The 22,826-nt window shown below is 39.5% G+C and overlaps 1 long non-coding RNA gene across 1 annotated transcript; it reads right to left on the bottom strand.

Moving 5' to 3' along the window:
• Nucleotides 1-3,174: 3,174 nt before the first annotated feature.
• LOC140658779 (uncharacterized) lies at nt 3,175-7,321 on the bottom strand. The gene is made up of 3 exons (XR_012044870.1): nt 7,229-7,321; nt 4,926-4,991; nt 3,175-3,295 (listed from the first exon to the last, which is right to left on the bottom strand). It is a non-coding gene; the product is annotated as an uncharacterized lncRNA (long non-coding RNA).
• Between the last annotated feature and the right edge of the window lie 15,505 nt (nt 7,322-22,826).

The raw sequence follows: 22,826 nt of genomic DNA, 5'->3' as shown, positions 1-22,826 counted from the left end.
GGAGGTGCTCCTCAGCGGGTATCTAGCACACGGCATTGATGAGGTTGGGCCACTGCATGAGTAAAACCTCAATGAAATTGTCAGTAGGTAGTGGCTTGACATAGTGCTCAGGATGGTGTTGAGAAAACCTTTGCCAAGACACTTCAATTGTGTTCACGTACAGCAGCAAACCATTACCGCAGAATGACCACTCGTGGTCTTTGTTAGAAGGTGTCATTTTTTTCCTGACCTCTCATTTCTCAGTTTTGGCTTTCCTTTTTCAAACATTACCAACCTTCCTTTGCAAAATTTTCCTTTCCCCCCCGTTAAATTTTTCCACCTAATGCTACAAGAAAGTAGCATTATATTTGTAGAAACCAATATTTTTTTGTACACCAGTAAAAAACTAGCTGCTCTGTCAAAGCGCTCTTAAAATTCAGAGTTATATTCATTCATAAAACCCTTTCCATTGACGAGATGAGGCAGCAGACCTCAGCTCTTGAAATGCACGTGTTCATGATGCATCAGTGTTTCTGAAGGAATTAGCTATGCAGGATTACAGCTGCCATGGGCAAATGCATAGTTAGCTAACCAGTTTACCACTGGAGGACATGGGTTTTCCAATGCACTTAGCTTGCTATAAAATCTTTAATGAAACCAGATAAAAATTCTTTCCGAATTGCAGCTACAAAGAGAACCAAGAAATAAAAAAATCTACAGCCTTTCAAAGATCCCATTTTCAGACCCGGTTTGCTATCACAGTTGCAAACAAAACCACACGGTACAGCAGAGATCATGGCAGTACGTGACATGAAATATGTAAAACTCTACAAGTGGAAATGCTGAAAATTATGCTTTACATTGCTATGACAGTTCTTAAACACTGTTATTTAGAGCTGACCAAGCACTGCGGTGAGTTCATTGAGGTATAATGGTCTTTACAACCGTTCTTCTAAATGTAGTGACTGATCTAACAGAATGGTTTTATAAAGTGTATCGAGTCATTGGAGGCCCAATGGCCTCAACTCAGCTGTGTGTCCAGCCCATTTCCAAGCTGCTGTGTTTTAAGTTGCATCTTTCTTTCTTCAGGTTTTGAGGAACTGTGAATGACTCTTCAGCTACTCCTAATTTGATGTTGCTACTTGGGATAAGACGCTATAAGTCTCCTTTGAGAGAAGGCTGCATTTGACCACTACGATTTTGACATTTGAATGACATTTTAATACCTCTCATTATCACTCAGGAGCTCATATGGATTAATAGAATTATTTCAGCATGTTTAAGAGAAGCATTCTTTGATAGTCAGACTATGCAGATAGAGCATGAGAGCACCTCCTTACAATATACTCTGCGGTAAAATTCATGTAGAGTCTCAGCTGATTCTGTGTCTGGTCCAGGTCTGAGTCCAACTAATGGAAATGAGAAAATTACTTGCGTGGTGATGGGGTTAGATGTTAACACATCTCTGAGCACACTGGTACTGGAATTGCCATGGAGATTTCTGCTCTCCCTGGGTGGGGAAGGCAGCTGGCACCTCAGCATGACTCTGCTTGGTGGCATCACAGCACTTCAGCAAGCAACCAGGAATATGCCAAAGAGCCACTCTTAGGTCCAGTATGTACTAAATAACCCAAAGACTCATTTCTCACTGTATTGCTGAAATGAAACGTCTGGTTTAATGGGACTGCAGTCAACCAGCACATTTAATTTCTTTGTGTGTGGGGTTTCTTTATTTGGGTCCCTGTTACCAGTCATGGGAGAGATGCTTTGCAGAAGGCAGGTTTGGGAGGATGGTTTTGGCTGCACCAGTCTTACCTTTGCTGTCTGTCACCTCTGAGAGAAGATGGATAAAAGCAATTGTGCCTAAGTGGGATATGCTGCTACCTCACAGTAGCTCAACTGTTTGAAAGAAAAGAAATACGGCGTACACAATCAAATTTGAATTCATTAAAATTGCCCTTACTAGCATGTAACCACCTCAACAGAAAGTTCACTGGCAAAGGCTGTGGGGTGGCAGCAACCACAACCCCAGCTTTGCAGTCAGTGGCTCAAAGCAGTTACCCGTGTACACCCAGGAAGGAGTGCAGGGGTGCCCCGAGGTGTCCCAGCTAGCACCGGTGGGCTGGCAGACGTGCCACAGGGTCAGCAGGAGGCCCGAGAGGCTCCGAGATGGCCTAAGGCAACCCATCCTTTCCTGCTCCCGTAGGTCCGGCATCACATTCGCCAGCCCTGCGTGGGTGGCTCTGGTGACAGTCACACTCTGATCCCTCTTGACTGAGACAGGACCTGAAAATCAGACTCTGCTGAAGTGCACTGCAGGGATGTTTCCATATCGCAGAAGCATCTACAGTCTTCAGCATTGTTTCTGCCTTCCTTCCCCCGACCCAGCGAGGTTCTGCAAGGGCTATTACCCGAGACCACCGAGCAGGTTTTATTTGCCTATAGAAAATAAAAAGGCAAAGGCTGCACTGCCATGTGTAACAGCCATGGCGTGATTGAATTAAAATGCAACAGCAGCTAAATAATTATCACTTTACTCCATTAGTCCACATTCATAAAGCAGAGTTATCAGCACTCAGTGACTTCCAACAATTATTTTAAATGTTTTTTAAATGTGGTAATGGGGAAAATTTATGGAGTGTTTCTAAAGCCACTTGCTTCTGAAGGACTTATTCATCAACTGTTCATTTATCCCTGTATTAACATTTGCAAGTCAGCTTTTAAGGAAATTTTGCATATTTCCACTCATAATAAATAGCATTTTAAAATATGAACTGCTAATGACTAAATGTTGTTTAGAAGGGAGAAGCATTTTGGGTAGTCATTCAAGAAAAATGCCTGTGTCAAAACAGAAAATGCGCTCCCTTTTTGGGGGAAAATGGAAAAAAGATTTGACTTTTTAATGCTAGGGACGGATTCAAACGCAAGTGGCCATGGGCAAGCAGACTTTTGTCCATTTGGTTATTCTCAAAACACCAGGACAATGAGAGTTTCTGATCCATAAGAACCATACTGTGTTATTGCTGCTTTTAAAAATGTCCCTTCCACCGGTCTGTTACATGTTAAGAGCATCACAGTGATGACCTGTAGGAGACACACATAGGTTCTCCAGCTCCATGCGTGGACACGGGAAATTAAATAGACGTCAATAGGAGAGTAAGGCCCGAGGCTGCCTGCGATGCATTACTTACTATTGCTGCTCCTGGGCCAAGAAAAGTTGGTGACGGCGTCACAGCTCCTCTCTGCTGACTACTGCATTAGAGGCAGGTGCTGACTGCTCAGGAAGCACTTTGGAGTACGCTCGATGCCCGAGTATCTGAAAGTGCATGGACTGCGTTATTGGCTTATTCTCTCTGGTGAATATCCCTAATGAACCAGTGAACTGTTCGCAAATGCCCATAAATGAGAATGCATTAGAATAATAGCAGTTTAGCAGGCAGCACGGGTGCGTAGAGGACTCATCCCCAGCCACGTGGGGAGGGTGGAAGAACAAACACCGCAGTACTAAATTTTAAGTCAATTCTAAGAGATTTTCTTGACCAGATTTTCTTCAAAAAGGCCAAAAGGAGGTGGTAACTAGCAATTATGTACTTTAAGAGAGCTCAAAATGAATGCACAGAAACTTTCACAGGTCCAGGTGACAAGACCCATGTTCTCCAGAGCAGCTGGAGGACGCCTGCTGGTTCAGGCACACAAAATCTCTTCACACTCCTCTAAAATTATCATAGGATAATTAATTAATTAAAAGTAATTAAAGATATTTTTGTTGTGTGTTCTGTAAAGGCCCAGGCCAAAGAACTGGCTTAAAACTGTGTGCTTTAAAGAGGCAACATCAGAGAAATTCACACAGTATACAGCACCAAAACACTCATGGGGACAGAGTTAGAGAGAAAGCCTCCACTGGTGCCTTCTTGTACCCCTTGTAAGCCACAGCCTCAGTCCTGCTCTTCTTTCCTGGTGCAAGAAGCATGTAATGCTAGGCTGTACCCCAAATCAGTGACTGTCAAATAGCTCTACTGCTGCCAAAACCCAGCGTCCTGTTAACTGGGAGGATCACAGGAAAACTTGCAGAAGGATCAGAGACAGATTACTCCCATAGCAAACAGCCAACAGCCTGGCAGAAAGGAAAGCATTTCAGGGAAGGTGACAGAGATGGCCTTCCCTTTCATTTGAAACCCTCCCAAGAGAATGAATAATAAACATTTGCTGCTCCCTCATCCCTCTCTCACAGTATAAAAAATATCACAGGGCAGTTCTCCTTATTGCCTTGCCACTAACCTGATGCTACATGTGCCAGACAGGGCTAATGATGCTTTCTGATGATCCTGAGCACATGGGAAAAGCGGTTACTCAAAGAACCAGGAAAAAAATAAATCACAGGACTCAAACCAATTCAGGGTGATTCTCGCTAGTTATTAAGCAGCTAATATTAAGCAAAATGCTGTATGTACACAGAGGCACTGAGAAGCTGTAAACAGTGCTGAAATTCCAGCTTCACAGTCAAGCATGTTGCCAGTTCACAAGGTCCACTTATTCTGCACTGCTCGCCACAAAAATTGCTGCTTTTTTCTTAATGACAAGTATGCACAGGCAAATTCTTTTCTTCACTCATCTATATACAGCACTCCCTTTAATTAACCAGCACACTGAATGGGGAACACTTGCACTTTGATGAGTGCAAAGTCAACAGAAATTGTATTGGTTAATTAGACACAAAGATATCGCTCAGTAGTGTATTTTGACCTACTGATGTTTGAGAGGACAATTCTGAGTCACGGCGTCACAAGGTTCATGCTGTTACTTCCCTCTTCCTGTCTCTGGAGGAGACAACTGATAGGGAGTTAGGGATTAAGGGTGGGTGCTCTTTCCAGACCTTGAGCCCTACCCCCCTGGTGAAGGACTCGGACGTGTCTCACCTTTAACAGCCTTCATCCTGTATTTGTTACCTTTTTTGTTATCTTTCCTCAAACTGTCCTTGAGCAGGTACAGGGAAGCAATAGCCACTCTTCCTTCTGGAACAGGGGACATATAAACATGTTTTAAACATCTACCGCATTTCATTTGAGCAGCAAAGCTACAATGACTGATTTAATTGTCTTTTTTCTTTTTTTCTCCTTCAGTATTTTCATTTCAGCCAAAACATTCCAAGTGACTATTTTAAAAGTGATAGAGGAATTTGTCATCTCATTTCTGCACTGAGCAAATAAGGAGATGTTGGTTTGGCAACTTCAAGTCGTGCCTGCTCAGATTTTCTGTCTCAAATGCTGGTTTTATTCTATAAACCAACAAACCTCTAGCTGGGTTGACATACACTGCAATATTGCATTACTCTAAGGTCAATGGAAATCATTCAATTACCTCTCATAAAATATGGAATTTGCATTTTTGAAAAACAACACTGCCATATGAAGCACACTGCAACTGTCTATAAATACAGTAATATACCCAAAAAAGTTTTTATTCATTCACGGTAGAATCAGATCTATTCTCTCTCTGTTCTTAATGCACCAACGCTATTGATCAAAATCTCACAATAAAACATCCAGGAGAAATTTTGTCTCGGCTACTCTGAAGGTCTGGATTCCAACATGGACTATTGTTTGTGTACTACTAGTGTTATTTATACCACAATAGAAAACTTCAATTATATTCAGCCATCCTGTTACACCTGCTGCAGTGCAGAATCCCTATGGCTTTGTCCACACTTGAACAAACATATAGCTGTTAACTTGATGCAGCACCTCAAGAAGCTGTTACTTGTAGGCCGTGCTCAGCATCTGTTCAGATAAAGCACTTTGGTCCAGGTCCCGCTGAAAGCATTTTTGTCACCATTTTTCAGCAGAGATAAAAGCTGTGTTCTCTGGTGGTAGTTTTCATAGTATCAGTGCTTCATTCTTTCTGCAAAATGCACATCTAAAAATTGATTGCTCCATTATGAAGGATTGGAGAAGTAATGCACAGTAATAAATCTCTTATCCCATTCACAGCATAGAAATAATTAAACAGGCTTAAACTCAGCTAGAGGAACATGACTAACTTCTGTGTAACTGAAAATTTAGAGGTGAGATGTTTAGAAGAGCGACTGTTGTATGAACTTGTCCTATTTTACAGTAGAAAGTGATACGGATTTGGACCAGCCTATGCTTTACTTTATCTGACTATTGTCAGCCCCACATGCAAGCCACACAGTGTAATGCCAATGTGGCCTCTGTGCCTGGGTGGTAAGGAGAAAATTAGGAGTATTATTTCAAATAAAATGTGATGGAGTCCCCGAAGCTAATCCAGCATGGAAGGAATGTCCTTCTGGCCAAACACAGACACAAACAACAGTGTTGGAAACAATGCAACGGCTTTGTTTCTGCAAAGAGCCAGCGACTACTGCAGTATTCATGGAATATTCTCGTTAGCCTGTATGCTAGCTATTACTTAAAGAACAATTAATGAAGTTTTGTTGTGTAGTAAAGCAGCTGGTGGCTGTAAGGAGCACTGCCATAGTGTGGAAAGCCCTCCCCACACACATGTTCTGCTTCAGGAGCCGGGCGTGCCTCAGCCAGCATCTTCAAGGATGCACACTTGGTACTGCTTCGTTGGTATGGACACACCAGCAGCCCGCAACAACATCTCTGAGCACAACAAGCAGGAAAGAAAAAATGAAAGGGAACTGCAGCACAGCACTACATTCACATTTAACAGGAAGAGACACACTCAGGGTGACAGAGTCTACACCTTGAAGATTTATTTGCACTTGGTATAAATAAGTGACCAAAAAAAAAAAAAAGAAATGCCCTGATTCACTGAATGCTGAACTAGCCTCAAAAGTAAGAGCTGAGTGGCTTTTAGTGATGGCTACAGCAAAAGGTAAATACCGATAATGTTTTTATGTCCTACCTTTTCAGAACTATTTCCAATTTTGTGATCAAATACTTAATCCTTGATGCCACGTACCCCTAATTCTAAAGCTTTCTGGTTATAAGCATCACGTGTAAGCACATAGGTAGGCACTGGATTTGGGGTTAGTTGGTCTGCCAGGCTCCTGGGGCACATGTTGAGCATGCATTGCAGAGCTCTTGGGAGCGGGGCCCATGCTCTACCAGCTTGCAGGCACCAGCTGAAGGGCTGCTAATGATACATCCCATCCCAGAGACAATGTTCTGTAGATACGAGCCTCTATCTTACTCTGCTATGTATCTCCTACTCTTATCTATGTCTGTTTTGAACTGTTCTGCTTTCTAGAGTAATGAATACTCACAGGTCAGGAGAGAGATCTCCTCTTCTGTTGGGGCATTCAGAGATGAAGGTTCAAGTCCCAGGTCCACCACATAGCCAGTATTTAGTATCTAAATAAAAGCATTTAAACAAAGCAGAACAGCTCTAATAAAGCACCTGGAGGGAGACTCACCTCAGACTAACGTACAGTCTCATGCTTAGGCCACTGAAACCTAATTTCCTGGTCCCAGTCAAGCAAAGAACAAAACCAGACTCAAGCTCTACAAGATGAAGGTGATGCTCTCACTACTGGCTGCAATCTCTTTTTTGGAAATTAATAGAAACATTAAGTGCTGTGGAGAAATTAAGCATTATTGTAATGCATGCCAATGTGAACCCACAGAAAATAATTAAGAGTTGTATTTCATTTTCACTCCTGCTCACTGTTTAGGACTTCCAATGATTGTTCTGGATTTTTAGCATTTTCCAGCAGAAACACTGAGACAGAAAAATACCACATCTGTTCTAGTATTCAAAGAGTCTTTGTGCAATTAAACATGGGATATATTTTCCTTTAATTTGTACAATTAATAATTTTCCACATGAGAGGAAACCGAAAATATGCTACTATTTGGAAAAAAAAAAAGAGAAATAAAAATCATGTAATTAAATGTGGTAAATGACCCCATGACAATGGTATGTCAGCCACTGGCAATACTGCGAAATAACTGGCTTTTCTTTCACTAGCACCGACACCTGGCTGGTAGCCACTCTCCTTGCTCACGAGGGCATGAGCAGGAAAGGGCTACATTTCATTCTCAAATTTTCTCTTGTAGCTGTCAACATTAGTTAACTATTTAAAAATAATATTTTATCTCCATGTTTTTTCTTTTTTGACCAGGCACTAAAACCCAGCCCTTTTTTCTCTGAAGGCTGACATTAAATCAGCAGCAGGATCCTGACTTGGCAGATGCTACGGTACCTCTTGTCAGTGACGTCTGAATGAGAGGCTGAGCCCAGCATTCATAATTCACTTACATGTGCACTTTGATAAATTCCTATCAAGCAGCTCTCTTTTTGGGGGCTCCACGGAGAGTTATTCTTGATATCCTATTCCCAAAGGATTTCATAGTACTGGTATGGTGTAGCTCCTTTGCTGGTGATTTGTGGCTAGCTTGTAATCTGGACAGATCAAGGAATGCTCTGTCTCACAGCTCCCTACAGCCATATACATGAATTTATTAACCACAGCCATATACCTATATTTATTAAAGCCCTGAAAGCAGTTATCTGTGGCTCCACAGCAGCCTCACATAATCTCACTGTTTCTCCTCCAGCTGCCTCTCTTCTGCCAGTAACTCACTTCCAAATTCAGGATGCTTCCTCCTTCTTAAAAGATAATCCCTATTGTCAAGTTGGTGCTGCACAGTTGATAAAGCGGCCCAGATCATAAGAGCTGAGCCAGATAACCTCTGCAGGGACAGAAAGCTTGTCTCTAGCTTGTGCAGTTCCTATAACTATTCTGAGGCTAAAGCAAATTATTTATGAAGTGTGAGATAATATGAAAATATGACTCTCAAAAGTAACCAACATTACAGTGTCATAGAGGATGCTAGGTCCTTTTGTTACCCATTAATAAGCATCTTGTGTATTAATGGCCTCTGTGGCCACGCTGAGATGTAATTTGGTTAAAGACCCACCAAAGTTAAACCAAAATAGGTATATTAATGCTTGTCAATATAAATTGAGACTTTAAAAATTATAAAAACTTGGGATTTTTTCCTACCTAGAGAAATTAACAGGATTATGCACAAGGTAGATCAGAGCAGACTTATGCTCTCAGTTGTTCCCTAGATTAAATATCAGCAAGGAACTGGGTCTGAAAAGTTCAAGCTGAGCCCTCACAGCCAGGAAACCACAATTCAGGCAGTAGAGCTGTAAAAACTGCAAATAAAGGCTCATTTTGGCCGCAACGATGCAACGTAACCTCTTTGCCATTAGAGAAGCAAACTTCTCTCTGAAGCTTGTGATGCAGGCCCTGCCAGCGAGGGTAACCACCGAACAGCCTGCTTTTCCCATCCATTATAGCAATGCTGATGTTCCTGAGTGAAAGGAGCAGAGAGCCTGTAAACCTGTAATCAAACCAGCCTTTATGTTTGTCCCATTCAGTTCCTAGCTGAATTGCATTCAATTGTTGCCACTGGTTACACCAGGACGAACTGTTTCAAAATGAATTTCAGTTCTTAGAAAAGAATTTAAACTTCAGATAGATTTTCTTCCCATTGACTTTTAACATTACACAAACATAGTGCGAGGTTTTTTGCATTGCCAGCTAGACACAGGGGTTTTTTTAATTAATAATTTATGCATATTCTAATATTTGCCATATCATATTGGACTTCCACAATAAGAGGATACATTTGAAGCCTGAAAAAAGCTCCTCATTGCCTGCTTGTACACGAAAATCACCCATTCAGTTTTTGATAGCTGAGAGCACTCAAGCATGGCATGTTTATGGCATTCTCTGTAGCTTTATATGTTTTGGTTCTTCTAGAAGCGTCACACACGTGTTAATAAATACAGAACTGGTCCATAATAAATACAGAGCAGTTCACTAGTGCATATTCAAAAATATCTTTTCCTTTTTGGAAATCCTCAAGGCTCAAGATGTTCTAGTTGGTCCTTTCCAGTTCAGGTGTGTTGGGGGGCAGTGGTGGCACCCCTTGCCTTGGTCATTTTCTGACAAAGGGATGATACTTAGAGCATCACTCTATGACTGAGAAAAAGATAGCATTGTCAAACTGACCGTTTTTTCTGTTAACCACTACAGTTTCAACAAAATTTCATTTTACTCAGCACCATAAGAGTCATCCTTGACAAGCTGTTCATACAAAAAAAAATTGTCGCCATCTTAGTAAATTCATTGGCATTTTGATGCCTTAAATCCAGGCTACTTCTGCAAGGCAAAACTTGTAGTTGAAACCAGGTTCTGGCAAAAACAGCAAGTTCTGATAAGTTCTTAAACAAACTGAGCATTAGCACGTCCGGGTGGCAGGACAACTTCAGACTGCATTTGTAATTTTAGTTTTGAAGTGTATACAAGTGCTATTTTTCCTTTCCTTTTTTTCCTTAGGTACATATCTAACTCTAAAAATTGTAGCCAAAGTGCAGTTTCCTTCAGCAGTTCTTCAACTGTAATGTTTGGGCAGATTAGCACTGAGTTTTATTACATTTAGACTCCCAGCAAGCATATAAGAGCCCAGTTTCCAGAAGTATGAGAATAAAATCATTCTTAGGCCATACCATCTTCAAAAGCTCTTCCAGTAAGTAAATTTTGTTTCAGTTTCATTCTGAAGCTGTTTTCCAGAGAGAGATGTTGCTCCCTGCATTGTACATGGCAGGAGAAACCAACCCATGAATTAATCTCTTGATTTAGGTGAAATTCAGAAAAACAAGGTGGCTCAGAGAGACATCCTATCAGACAAGAAAACTGTTGATCTGTCATGAAAGCCTGGATGCCACGTACCTTTGCTGTGGAAGTAGCAGCGTTAGGGAACACTGTAAAGGAGTACCGGGGCATACCAACAGTTCTGGGCTCAAAGAGACTGAGCCAGCATAAGAATGACAAATTTAGATCCTGTGGAGCAAAAGGATCCCTCTGCAGGGGAGCAGCAAAGTAGATCATGTACAAACAGTGCTGATCTGAACAGGAGGCTGCAAAGAACCCACGCAGGAGGGCAATGGGCAAACAGGCTGCTCTGAGCATCGTGGATGAAGCCATTGAGGAGCACTGGTTAACAGCTTAACTTGTTCAGCTTAAGCAGACAGTCTAAAATAGCAAGGAGAGCTGGGTGAGTTAGAAAATCAGAATCTACTTTGACTCACCAAACTAGTCCTTCTGGGATGAGTCCTTCGCTTCTAAATGAAGATCTCTTTGACCAAGAAGGAACAAACTCCTTCAGGACATTGGGAATCTAACGATGAAACTGTATGGGAAATGGAGAAGCCTGCCCAGGACCATGGCTGGGAGCAGGTGGAGAAGTACGAGCCAGTCCACATCTGTGCCTCATCTTTGGTTTCCCCAACACCTGGGTCCAATACTTGCCACTCTGCTTTTTTTTGATTAACCAGACCCTAAGACAACATTCCTTTACAACTCCAATACAATGTGATGTACATTGTACTATCCTAGGACAGAACATGCTCCTCAGTGAGACAATAAAGGCATTCAGGAGACTGTTTCAACTTTTTTTGATCTGGTGCTGGTACGAGCCATTGGCACCAAGTACGTAAGCGACAGCAGCGTTTGGTCCCCAGACGAGCATCCTGCCACAGCCAGTGCTGAGGAGGTATGAAGATGTGTGGGCTAGAGAAAAGCCCTGTTCTGAGGGCACCTGAGGGCCAGGATAAAGGCTCAAATTAAAAACAAAAACAAACCAAACATCCCTGCAAGACTGAAAATGCAAAACTGGTTAAAAGTGAGATAAAACAAGCTTCAGCCAGACATCCAAACGATGCCATCTCTCACAGCAGCGGCTGAAAACAACGGCAGTCTGCAAAGATGCGTTTTGGTCTGCGTTCGTGCCCGCACTGCACTTGAAGGCTTTCTTTCCACCTCTCCTGCTGCCTGCAACGAAAAGAAAGCCTCCAGCTCCAGCCATCGCAGCTCAGACACTGCAGTATGGTGGATAGATCATTCAAAGCACTAATCACTTGATTTTAAGTGTTCAACACAAGTACAGAGATTTACTGGAATGGGCAGGGGGTTTGGGGGCTTTTTTTGTTTGGTTCTATCCACACATCTGTATAACACAATTCATTCCAAATAAAATTATTCTTTGCTTTGGCTTTTGTTGAATCCTGTCCCAAACCGCATCTGATACAGCAGCAGTGTTTATTTCGGTACTTGCAGTGCAAGCCTGTCCCCGGGCCTGCCAAAACAACCTCAATGAGCTTGTGAGCTCCTGAAGCTGCCGTTGGCTTACACACACGTCCAGTGACAAGTGCTGGGCAATTACCTTCCCCAGTTGTTCTTATAATTATGGTGCAGGTTGTCGTTCATGAGAATTGCATACAGGTTGTTTTATATTACTACAGTTTTCTTCCTTTCAGTCAATGTCTTTCCAGAATGGAAACCCCAGTTCTGCAGCATAACAGAATATTACGGTTGGACTTGGGGGCTTGTTGGGGTTTTTTTTGTTTGTTTTATGGTCAAATTCTGAAACAATACTTGATGGGATTTTGTCAGCCCATTAAAAAAAAAGCTCTCAGTAGCCATAGTAACTTAGAATCGAAATATAAATTAAAAATGTAAACACCCCCCCCCCCTTTTTTTTAAACCCTAGACCTGAAAAGCAAACCGGTGTATTGTTACCCAAACATCTCAATTTTAGGACTTTCAGGTAAATTAGTGCACTCATTAAGAGGAAGATAAACACTGCTGACACATCAGTTTGCTCACCAGAACCTGACACCTAGTTTTGTTAGGTCTCTCGTGTTAAGGGCCACCATTCCCATTACAGCTGTCTGCTGAAAGCCTGGGAGAAGGGAAGTCATTAGCAAGGTAGAAAGAAAATATGGAATTATGCTATGACATCTGCTTTTTCAGGCGTGTCACTCAGCCAGTGGGGCCCAGGGGTTTATTCCACCCCTTGCAGCAGTGCCAAGCCACCCAGACCACACCACCACCACACACCCGGCTGTAGGAGCAGCATTGCACTGGTGACCACCTACCCGCACAAACTTTGCCAAACTTTATAGTACGAAAATGAATTTTAGAAATGACTTGTAAAAGATTGAAAAGGAACTTTGAAGCAAGCCAGTCATAACAGAAAGCTTATCTTGTCAAGAAAAATAACATTACAAGACCGATTTCAAAGCTATTCTTCAAATACCTGTAATTTCTTATCTGCGAAGGAATCTTGCCGGTTCCCCCCCCGGGGTGTTTGGCATTTGTTAATGAGGTTACAGCGCCATCTCCTGGAAGAAAATAAGTTGCTGGAATTGCTCCTGAAATTTAATTTTCATTTACCTGTGCTCATACAGCCAGCTAGTACATTGGATTCTGCCATAACAGTGCAACAAGGTGAAGTAACTGGATGGGGAAAACACTCTGTATTAACCTTTTTTTTCCTTAGTAGACATTCATTACAACAGTTTACAGTATATAGGGAAAGAATGAAAAAGTTGATTTTAGCTATACCCTAACCCTTTGAGAAGAAACATTTATGCTCCATTTTCAAAAGGCAACAGCAGATTCACAATCATAGAACCAGCACCAGGAGAGCACAGACCTGCTCAAACAGATCTGGCCATTCGTTGATCCAAAGAGAAATTAAAGGGTTTCTGGTTCAAGTCAGAGGGTATAAAACCAGAGGGTCCGAAAGGCTAATACTACAATGACATTAAAATACCACTGACAAATTATTTTAGATTTATGTTTGATTTCTTTAGAAAAACACTGAGAAATTCATAGTAATAAAACTACTCTCATGTAAAAATGCTCGTCAGAATTAATTTTAGCTTTTTAAAAGAAATTATTACTATATGGTTTTATTTAACACTTAGCATTGAAAAAAATATCAAAGAATTATCTTTTTTTTTCAGATGACTGAAATAACTTCCACAAATGCAATACGGATTACTTGCATCCAGGAAGAACCGTAGCTTCAAAAAATTAAAACACTGAAAGACTGAAAAAACAGAAAAACTCACCCATTCTCAGATACATGTGTATACATACGCACAGGTATCTAGTGGAGATTTTAATGTATTAAATTAGAGAGCCACTTGAAAGAACAGAACACATTAATCCAGAACTACTAGCAAGCAGGTATTTTAATCCTGCAGCTATATATGATGTTAATACTCCTAGGTACTTTGTTATATTCATGGTGCATTCTGAAAACTTCATTATGTGGCACACAGAATGTACTTTATCATCTGGGGTTACTACTGAAGTTATCATGAAGAAGCAAGAGTTGTTTCCAAGAGTATTAATATTATTTGTGTATTATCCCATTGAGTGGAATTGTACCCAACATGCTTGTTACCACATCCAACTCTACAATTGTCAGAGGACAACAAAAAATACAGCTAGAGGATTTAAATCCTTCAGTTATTTAAAACAACTTTTCTTTCATTAAAAGGTTTCAGGGCTTGGTATTTAAGGCTCTTTCTGAAAAAGAAGCAAAAAAAGAGGAAAAATTATAGTTATTTTTATGATCTAATCAATGTAATGTAATAAGTCTCAGGGCATTATGTGTCCCTCTAGAAAAATCGTAGTGTCTGCAATCACTAAAACTTTACTCAAACCCCTGTCAGATGGGTAAGTTGGGGCTACAGGAACACGTTGCACACAATGCTGCATCTTGCTTTTGAGCACAAAAATAACCTTCAGCGCTGTGCTATATTTCCCAACATATGATACTGTATTTACCAATACCGCCAGCAAGAAACATTTGGGTTTTATTTTAACAAAGGCCATTGATGAGCAATGAGCAACAAAGACAGACTTCACTGTGAATCAACTCTTCTTCAGCCACACGATCAACCAGTTGTAAGAACAGATTTATCAAAGATGCTTCGATGCTGTTCTCAGATACTGTACTTCTAATAAACCTATTTCTACTACTTTGTCAAAGAAATATCTGGTCTGCAAAATGGAGTGCATTAACTATGACATCTTTGTAGTCAAACATACTATTCTGTATGCAGTCCTCCGACATTTCCTAGGGCTTCTCTGTTTCTGTAACATTAGCTTTGTCAGAAACAAATTCTGTTTTCATTGCTATGGGCTGAACTCTGGATAAAACTACAGAAAAGTACGCAAGGTTTAATCAAGGCAAGCAAGACTGGGTTTTGTAGTGACATAAAGCAAACAAGCATTCACAATAAAAGATGTCATCTGTTTACAATCCTAAAGTGCATGTGTTAAAACATTTCTCTTGTAAACAACCAGTACAGCAGCACAGAAAAAACATGGTGACATTTAAGGCTAACTTTGCAAATAAATACTTAAAATCTTGTATTATATTCTTTGCCTTTTCAAAGCACTATCCAGAGAGATTGCTCCTTGATGTGTTCAAGTATTAGCTGTAGTCTACAACAGCAGGTCACTTTCTGAGAAGAGAGAAGCGGTCTCCTTCAAAGCTGATTTAAACAGTTTGCTAAATAATTTTTTTTTAAAGCATAAGCATTCTTGATTTCAAATCACTTTTATCCACTAGGCCATGTTAAAACTCAAATAAAGGAGATAAACACAGAATAAATGTTCTCCCACTTGCTCTTTACCGCTTCCAGAGGCAGGTGGTAGGAGGAACATCCGACTCGATTCCTGCAGAATGTTTTAGCTGATGCTGGGAACTGTGCATTGTGGTTGCTTGCTTTACTTCATTAGTTGACATAGCAGCATTTTAAAGTTTCCTTTGTTGGAAATAAATTTTATTTATTGGGATGATTATAAGTATTATTAACTCTTAGTTTCAGCTATTAAATGCTGTCAGAGGAATTATTTAAAATTGTATTATTTGAGGTGAACTCTCGAAAAGGAGACCAGTGAAGCAAGCCAATTTTCAGGATGAACCTTCCCTTGAAAATGTAATTGTGCACTTACTAAAATTACAATTAAAAAACATGTCAAAAGTAAAGAGTATTGCATTCTTACAGCAAACTGGATAGACCTGCAAATGAGCATAACTCCACCATCTCAAGTAAAACAAAGCTCCCTTACATCTATTTACTTACCTGTTGCAATGTGAACTGAATGATGGAATAGACATGACTGGATTTTGTTCTGCACCATATCTTCCCCATCTTACAACAGCGTATTTTGCTCAGCATCCATACTACACACAACTATGGGCCCTGGCTGCACATGTGTTAACAAGCATGCTGCGAAACAGCCCCCAAGTTCTCTTCTTTCGGTAGTACAGAATGCACCTTGGCTCATATGACGTAGCTAAGCATATAAAATGGCATCTGTATTGCGATGGCAGCCTTTGGGTTGTTCTTAAACAGGTCTGATTCTCTTCAATAATTCCTGGAGGTTTCAAGGAGACATTTGTTCTCTCAGCTGCGACGTCTGATGCCACACAGACATACAGGATTCTACCAGGTGTATTTGGTTAGCTATACTAGACTTTTTTTGTCCTGGTGTGCACCCCAGGACAGTGAACAAAAAATACTTTGACCAAAGAAAATTCATTATATTCTGCACTGTTCTTGACCTCCTTCTACAGAAGTGCCTACACCTGCCAATGAACCTTTTTCTTTCCCATCCTTCCGTATGCTAAAAGTTACATGGGAAAAACCAAACCCAGTCAGTTGCCCAACTGTTTCTGCACTCTTCCCAAACCATCCTTCAAACTCACTCTCCCTTAATCAAAGAGAACTTGGATAATGTGTAGAATATTTTGATAGCTAAGCTATGAACAAGTCTTGGAGCAATAAATGCCTAATGACACTATTAAGAAAAAGCAGATCAATAAATATTAACCATTTACCAAACAGCAATATAACACAGATTCACATTTGTATGCAATAGCCTGCCCTTGCCCTGCCTTTTAGCTTCAAGTTTCCTGAACCAGCCATGTTCAGCCACCTAACAGACCTGAAATAAATCATTCATGGACAAACAGAAATTCTTACAATTTCAGGAAATTATTTGTCCTCACATACCCCGTGATGATATCCAGCTGTTTCAACCTGAATACATCTATTCAAATCATCAAGAAAACATTATTTTCTCCATGGATAAGTAACCTTTCTTCATTTTTCCTATAAAACTCTACATAGAATGACTGAATGCACAAGGCTGAAAGCCACTCAACCAAATTTCCACTTTACTCTTTTTTTTCCTGGAAAGATTTAAAAGGAAAATAAAAAGAAAAAAAGGATGATCCTGCAGAAATCAAATACCAACACCACTACAAAATTACAGAATTGTGTTTTCCTCTTATTTTAACCAGTTGGGAGTGAAGGAGAACTGAAAAAAAATTGTCAACTTCTTAGAAAATGACCTGCAACTAAGGTCACTGTGTCTACATATATACTCTCCAAAAATCAAAATAGAAGTGTATAATCTTCCACGTCAAACAAGCTCTTAATCTTTCGTATCAGCTACTTGGAGACATAAATATTCTACCATTTTATTTGAGCTGAATTCAACTCACTTTATATGTCAAAAATGGCACCATGTGAGAAAGCAGCGCAGTTTAGTGTTTTACTCCAGCTGCCCCCTGCCAAGGTACCAAAAAAATCAACAATCTCGTCCATCTGCAGCTTCAGTTCCACATTTCTAATTTTGATGATGAGATGGTTTTTGTAAACAAGTCATGATTCAAACCAGAGATACAGGTTTTCAACCTACAGTGTTAGGGAAAAGAAGAAGTCAGTGCAACTCAGTCACTTTAATTTAGTATCCTCCTCCTACTAAAAACTCATTTGATCATCTTGGCATTTGGAAAAAGACATGGTAAAGTTGTTTGACTTTGAAAAGTAATCAGGATCATGGGAATTGCAATATTTTATTTTTTTAAATGCTGGTCAATTTTTACCCTTCCATCAAACATGGCTGACATTTCAAAGTTTGTTATCTCTGTGAAGATCAGTAGCTGTGGAGGGAAAAGAATCGAAGTAGCTCCTCCTATACGTTCCATCAGTAGGCAGAACTTAGCTGTTACAACACAAAATACCTTCTTACTGGCAAGCAGGTCTAGAGCTGCAGATCATTTGATACAGTGCAAGCATTAAGAAATCGAGGGGCAAGAGAAAAATTTACATGAAGCCACATTCCATTAGTTATGCTGCACATGGAACAAATTGTTTTATTTTGTTTTAAATGTGTTTTAAAACAAAAAATTAAATTGTTTTAAATGTGTATTTATTTATTTTTTTTTTTAATACTCTAAATTCCAGTGAATTTTAGGTATACTGGATTTTCACTGCAGAGGGGAGTGGTTGAACTATGAACTTCCTCCAAACTGGCATTCAGTTGCAGTTAAGCATAGCATCTCTCTGAGAAATCCCTCCGTAAAATGGATACTACATGCAATTCATTAAAGAATTGTCTTTATGCACAATGGAAATGTCATAGATATGGGAGATAAACCTGAGCCTTCTGGCAAATAACCTTAGTAAGGACTGGAGAAAGAAAAAAAAGTCTTCTAGAGGACTTGAGATTACAACGCCAGGAATCCCCAGGAATGGTGGCACCAATGTAACAGTAATCAGATTATTAACAGTCCAAAACTTACTTAGTTGAGGAGAAAAAAGGCTGGAGGTTGAATGGAAACTACAGTCATATGTGAACAATTTTTTTTTTTAAAATCTAGTAATAGAAGAACATTGGGAAAGAGTGAATTGCAAACTTTTATCTACTACAGGAATATCTTTACTGCACTGAACCAAGCAACACCGCTTATTTCCTAGACTCTGCAGCAGCCATATTGAACTGCCTCCAAATTGTCAGGTGGGAGAAATCCACATATGAAGGGAAAGAATTTCTTCAGAATAAAACAAAAAGTAATGAAAATGTAATAAAAGAAACCTTTTAACTCCTTCAGAATAGAAGTATTTTCAGAATTATTATGTACTTTTGTCACAATACCTCTGGTTGGATTTTTTTTTTTTTTTTTTTAAAGGAAGCAGCAGGGCATAGAAATTAAACTCTTAAGTTCTGGGACCACAGAAGTTCACAGCTTGCTAATTACTTTTTTTTCCTTCTGTATTTCCCATTCTTCAAAAATATGATCAAAGGCAGAACACAAAAGAAAGGAGAATTATTTTAAATGAAAATATTCTCACTTTACAATTTCATTTTCTCTTTTTCAGTGCTACATTTCAGGTAACATCTATCTTCCAGACAGTGTCTGTGTGGTTCTCAGAAACACACTCTTATTTCTTCTCTGGTTCAGGGTTATGTTCTAAACCACAATATACAGACTAAAATCAACAGAAACCCTTTTGTTTGTTTTGGGGGATGGATGACCTTCTGAAGGCAGTTTTCTCCTTATCAAAGATTATGTGGAAACATTAAAGCCTCATGGGGTGGAAACAAATCTAAAGAAGTCTAACTCCCTACTAAGACAAAATTGCCTGATCCTCACAAAAGCACCTCTTGCAGAAAACCTCTTGCAGAAAACACTGGTCACGGAAGATTAATTTACTTCATTATTCTCAAGAACTCAGATTTCCTTCTCCTCCCCCAAACTCAGACACTATGAAAAATTATAAATGGATACTGATGAAAAAGCTCAGTTTTGGTGTAAGAGCTGTAACTCTATATTGAAGAGCTCTTCTAGAGCAGGGGCAACGCTTGCTGTCACAACGCCTGCCTGTTCATGTTCAATAGTGCAGCAAGCAAAGCTTTCCATCTCATAGCAAGGAGGAAACAAGGACAAAAAGAAAGTAATAAACTGACTAGTATTTTTCATTTCTCCAAAATCAATTTTAAGAACAGTAACAACAAAAGAAGTACTTTTTATCTGAAGTTTAGAGCAACAGGGAAATTAAACTCAGACACTGCAGGCTTAACTGTTTGGTATTTGGCAGGAACAGGTGTCATTTCAGTCAGAATGATCAGCATTAACAAAACAAAAACAAAAAAGCCCCCCACACTTCCAAGGCCACATGTTACTTTGCTTTTAAAGTCATCTCAAGGGGAGGCAAGGAAGGACAAGTACCAGTAAATATGAGAACAGTTGCTAAATCACTGCTACTAACCCGTCCCACCAGAGCAGGGTGAACTTGTTCTAGCATCATTACTGAGTATATCTGTTAAGCCAAATACAATAGTAGCAGATATGAACTTTTAAGTCCTATTTCTAATTTGAGTTGATGAAATGTTAAAACAATCCTTCATTTGAGAGAAGCAATGCTGCTTACATGCATATGTACTGCTTTGTTCACCTCATAAAAATACAATCTGGAAGTAGCTCAGCTCTTTTTATTTTGTCAACTGCTATATTAGATGTAACATTTTGAAGGAAAATGATATTAAAAAAAATCAATTTACATGACTGAAGTGCAGCGTTCTTAACGTACTTGTAGTTTTCAATTTATAATTTTAGAAAAGACCTCCCTTGCAAGGATGGCAAGATTTTTCATGGAAAATCAGAGCATTAAGTACTTCTGAGATACAAAAATATTTAAAGGCAAGAATCTACAATGCAAGGACTAGCTAACCATTTCTATATTATGTGCAAGCTTATTAATTGGTCTCCATTGCCTGTGTGCAAAATTATGAAAAACACTAGAGAAAGTTCTAATCATACCAAAAATCTTTAAGAGCGGCCCTTCAGAATTCTGGTTTTGTTTTAGTGAGAGTAATTTCATATTTTAGTTTCAGATATTTAGCATTTAAAGAACAGCTAAAGGTATTCCTGACATTATCCTTAACAGAATTACCTGAACCTAATTGCACTAAAAGCATAAATACACCACATTTACCCAAATACTTGGATATATAGGGGGGAAAACCAAAAAACCTTTCAATCAAGTGATCCAGTGAATGTTAGTGCAATTTGAACACCTAACCTGGTTACATTTTCTAAAGCTGATAAGTAATTTCAGTAATTATGGTGGAGTTACAACCTTTATGAGCCTGTCTTCCTGTGTCACCAAAATAACCCACTGCTACTTGGAGAGAACCATACTCTTAGAATTTCTGTAATTTACAGGGAAGACTTAATTCTTATGTTCCCACCTTGCTTCATCAGTGGTCAAAGTGAAAATTACTCTCTTGCAAAGAAAGCATTCGCTATGTAATATAGCTCAACCTTCTCTTCTGTCCTTAAGCTTGCTCCACTGTAATGTACTGTAAAACAAAGCGAAGATTATTTGCATCCACCACATTAGGCATTATGGTAGTACATAAACACACAAATCTCTCAATTACAAATGTAACTACTCTGTTTACTTACCGTTGTCACCTACTCCATTTACGTATTTTAGCCTCACATTTCATGTTTATCATACCATTCTCACACCTAGCTTTAGGTCTATAAAACATTTTAATGCATTCTGAAAACTTAACACAAAAGTTCTAAGATTAGTTTGACAACTAATTAGCACAACAGATTCTTAATTAGGAGGCCTGTATATTGCTGTAATTGAAGTAGATGAGTTATACAGCAAGATAAAATGCACCTAATTCACAGTGCTTTTTCTACCATATGGTTTCTCTCTAGAGTAATCCCATTCTTTTTCATGACATTTAGATATGTTGGTATGTTTAATCTCATTTATTTCTACTTCTAGAAGACAATTGTTACATTAGTATGAAGACTTTGGAGACAGAGAAAGCTACAATTTCAAAAATTTCTACAGCATTAAAATTGTTACTACTGAATGAGCTCATAGATCTCTTCGTTCAGGTCCTTTTATTAAAGTAAAATGCACCAGTATCTCCCCTGCTTTTCCCAAGCTGCAAGTGTGTAAGGTGAAGAATTTGCCCCCGAACCCCAATGCTCACAGGAAACCATCTCTGAGGTCATAAAACTGTATGTTTGTTTAGTCACATAGCAGCTTATGCCATGTATCCATGTAACAGATTTCCAAAATAACAAACTAGCTAAAAAATACCAGTTAACTAGAGAAAAAACAAATTCAGATCTGACTAAAAAAAGACAACTAAGCAATTGCATTAACCAAGCAATGACAAGTCTCAATTTGAGGCAGTGGTTCCCCATCTTTTGCTATTGAATTCCCAAATCCAGTTCATTGTGGGACTGCCAGCTATCACCTTCTCATCCACTTTTAGATCACCTCAGCATATTCATGGCAGATTTTTTTTCTTGTATCTGTTTTTGCTTTCTATCTCTCTCCAGTCTTAAGACCATTCCCTGTTTCCTATCTCGCCAGAATACTGTATGACACTTGCAGCACTGCGATCTACTGGTGGTTCCATGTGCCAGAAAACCTTTTGACAGGCACAAGATGATGGTCTGGCAATACTTGTCTAGGTAACACCATACATTAGTGCCTTAATAACAGCTGTTGGATGAAGAACAGGAGGTAGAAGCCACTGAAGAAACCTCCTTTCATACTTTTATAACAAAAGCAAAGTTGAATCCAGAGTTCAGCAGCCAATGAGCAGGTATTGTTGTTCTCTGCTTATTTTACCTCCATCTCATCCTATTTCCCTCCGATCTTCTGGTTTGTCCACCTCAATTCCAGGGGATCCAGCCTTTGAGTATGAAAAACCATGAAAACTGCAGGAGTTGTCATATGTAAGAACATCTGCAGGGTCATACTACTGGCATTTAAATAAGCCATGTTAAGACAACCAACTTTCATTCGTCCCTTCCTGTATGAATGTTCTGTAGGTCAAAATACCTGAAAACTGCACTGATACAGTAGAACTTATTTTAACTTGCATTACGAATAAACTGCACATGCTGTTTTACAGACAATATATATTTGTAAACTTGCTCATGCAAAATCAGTGTGCACAACAGGGATATTTGTTTTCTAATCCCCACACCTTAAAAATGATATTTATGTCTGCTTTTTTTGAACTGTGCCCAAATCCTCTCTTTGATATAATAAGTCTTACACAGAATTCATCTGCCAGCCAAACCAATTTATGAAGCTGAAACAAAAAAGAATAAAAAGTTATACAAAAACATGGTGCACCTGGA

Source organism: Ciconia boyciana, chromosome 1 (assembly GCF_034638445.1).
Source record: "Ciconia boyciana chromosome 1, ASM3463844v1, whole genome shotgun sequence".
NCBI lineage: Eukaryota > Metazoa > Chordata > Aves > Ciconiiformes > Ciconiidae > Ciconia > Ciconia boyciana.
Note: the sequence above shows the minus strand (reverse complement) of the source record. Positions and strands in the feature narration are given on the sequence as shown.